This window comes from Penaeus monodon, chromosome 28 (assembly GCF_015228065.2).
Source record: "Penaeus monodon isolate SGIC_2016 chromosome 28, NSTDA_Pmon_1, whole genome shotgun sequence".
Lineage (NCBI taxonomy): Eukaryota > Metazoa > Arthropoda > Malacostraca > Decapoda > Penaeidae > Penaeus > Penaeus monodon.
Genome location: NC_051413.1, coordinates 31,271,558 through 31,274,551, shown reverse-complemented (window position 1 = coordinate 31,274,551; position 2,994 = coordinate 31,271,558). Strand labels below are relative to the sequence as shown.

The window sequence follows — 2,994 nt, the reverse complement described above, 5'->3', positions numbered from 1 at the left end:
CTTACCTATCTGTCTTAGGCTGAAAGCTGTTGAAAGTTCAAGTGAAAACTAATCGACATTTCATTGCTGTTAATATGACCAGGTGTGTTTATACAATGCACACTGTTCACTGCAAACAGAAATATACATACGTTCATTTAGGATAATGTGTGCGTGTCTGTGTCTTACCACACAGACTTACAAATAGATAAATACACACAAATATATCACTAGCTCTACGCACTTACGGCTGCGCGCGACCTATACTGTGTACATAAAGAATAAATTTACTCGGGGACCATTGTTAATTACTTTCTTGGAGTTGAAGTCACAACTACTATGCGTTTATCAATGAGGTTTACAACGCCGATATTTGTGTTCGTTATCACAAAATCATGATATCGTCGTATATAAACAAGGAAATCGCAAATGTAAAAATAACTTCCAAAACCAAAAGATATCATGAAACACCTCGTTAATTTGACTAATCACTGGGTAGATCCAATGAATTTAATCCCCACGTCTTAAAGTCCAGGGGGTGAGTAACAAACTTTCCTTAGACTGGGTTGCGTAGTTTGACCCGAAAATCCGTTTTTACTGTTCAGAAAAAAACAGCTTATTAATCCGAAGCTCCGGAATATATCGCGATATGATACACACAAAACTTCAAGTTTGTAAATTATTTCACTTATCATTTAAAGTGATGAATAAAATCAGTACATCTAATAGAAAGCTTTGAGGAAAGGACATGAAACTTTTGTTATATTTAAGGAAATTCCACAATGGATCCCACGATGCCCTTGCCCAGGAATTCAGTTATCAAGAAGATAGCCAAAATCCGAAAAAAAACTGGAAAATATACCCCCCAAAATCCGTAGTTAGCACAAGTATGTTACATCGTCGCCGATTTTAATACAGACTTTTCCATCCTTTACAAAAACACCCCATTTGCTATCTCTCAACATAATGATACCAATGATTACGAAGTGAAAGCATAGGAAGTAGTTAATAGGCTCATATAGTATCAAAATATTATAGAGGCAAGTCTCGGTTTCTCTACAAAATGCCTTCTTGGAGTTATGACATTACAGTTATTGTTTTTATTGTGTACGGTAAGGTCGCGTAAATATTGGTTTTATGTTCACTTTTGCGTTCATGCTTCGTCGAAATGAAGGAGAGAACATGCTAGCGAGTGCATTTCCCGTATTTATTTCTCATCCTACCTGCACATCTCCCTCACCAAACATTACTACCAGATTTTCCATCTTCTTTTTCTTCTCTCTGGAAAAGAACGGAAGGTATCTTCGAAGGATTATCCCAAATTTGTATCTCTTAGTATGAGGTTACATAAAATCTGAGGCCACATGGCAACCTCACTTTCGCTCCGCCTTCTTCCCCCATGAGGCAGGTGTGAGGGTCCCTCCGTCGCCACCTCCATCTCCTCTACCTGTTAAGCTTCTCTTCTACACACCTCTACCTCAACCTGGGAGGTCAGTTGTTTCGTTCACGCCTTTGGAAAACGTGGGGATGCTTATAACCTACTTGAAATATCCGTTCTGAAAAATCTACGTTGCAAGAGGGGGGAAAGGGAAGTCTTGTTTTAATTAGAGGAAAGGCTAAAGCGATATGATATTTTCATACATTTCGTTCGGGGTTTTAAAGGGACGGTAATCGCGTAACTGCGTCTCATTTCGTGGTCTTCGGTCATTTCACTGGTTTGACGCCCTCTTATTTTACTCTAAATCGGTTTATTGCTTTGCCCGAGTGATTAGCATGGGGATCATGTGCGGCTGGAACCTAAGGGGGGCGGGGGAGGTAAGAGGAGAGAGAATAAAAACAATAATAATAAAAAAGTGGAACTGTTACCAAAACAGTGAACCAAGCTTTGTAATTTATTCCATCTAATAAAAATTCTAGTCGTATATCGAACGATTATCGTCTTATCACCTGTTTTTTTTTTTCTGATATGTGAGATTATAATGCTTTTCTTTTATTATTTCATGTTTTTTTTAAGGGTGGCTGGAAAGGGATTACACAATATGTCTGGACTGGCTATACATCCGTGTGTTGCCATCAGGAGGTTCCCAAGTTACATGATTACCTTTAACATTGCGCAATACTTTCACTGTTGTTCCTTTTCTATAGCTTATTTTTGTTGAAATGGAAAGGTTATAGATTATGCCATTTTCTCTTTTTTTGCTCTGTGATAGTAGCTGTGACACGATAGCTTTGAAGATCATTAAAATAATATTTAATATTTATAAGAATGGTGGCAATAAACTGGATGCATTGACTATTGCCAGAAAAAATATTTTTTGTTAACTACCGAAAATTTTCATTTATGATTGTCTTTAACTTTCATTACGTTTTGTAATCATCGATTGCAAATGCTGTTTACAACATGATATATTTGTTAGTCATAATTATAGTAGTGATGTGATAATAATGATAAAAAGTAACTGTAACATCACTGCGTACATGTTATCTAATGTTATAAATTTGATATTAGACAAGGAACCTCTTAAGCTAGAATTTGCCCGATTGCCCAGTGGCTGTGGTAGAATGATTCAGTTGTTATTGTGGTGGTAAAAACTGTAGTTGTGTTTGTAGGGTAATAGTTGTGTTATGAAAAAAAAAAACTTATGAGTTAACCCCACTGGTGTATTTTTGTCATCTTCGCTATTATCATGATCGCCGTTATTAGCAAATGTATTATAATTGTTTGTATGTTGTACCTATACATGTTATTATTACTCCTGTCACCACTGTCACTATCGCCATTTTTTTAAATAATTAAATATAATCAGTGTTGCTTTGATGTTGCCTGTTATCGATAATTATCACACCTACCTTTCCTTAATTGTTACGATACTACTGATATGCAGTATTTCATTTATACGAAAGGCATCAAGAGCGCAGTAAGTGAATGTTATTATTGGAATGTATGCGACCTTGTGCCGGAGTTTGATATTTATATACAGGTGTTGTTAATTGCATTTTCAGCTGGGAGAATAA

The 2,994-nt window shown here is 36.3% G+C and overlaps 1 protein-coding gene across 1 annotated transcript in view; it reads left to right on the top strand.

Annotated features, from left to right (window-relative positions):
* Nucleotides 1-1,359: 1,359 nt before the first annotated feature.
* Nucleotides 1,360-2,994, top strand: part of LOC119591493 — a gene marked incomplete at its 3' end in the record, with an annotated part of 10,939 nt that continues 9,304 nt past the window's right edge. The window contains 1 exon segment of the mRNA XM_037940238.1: nucleotides 1,360-1,469.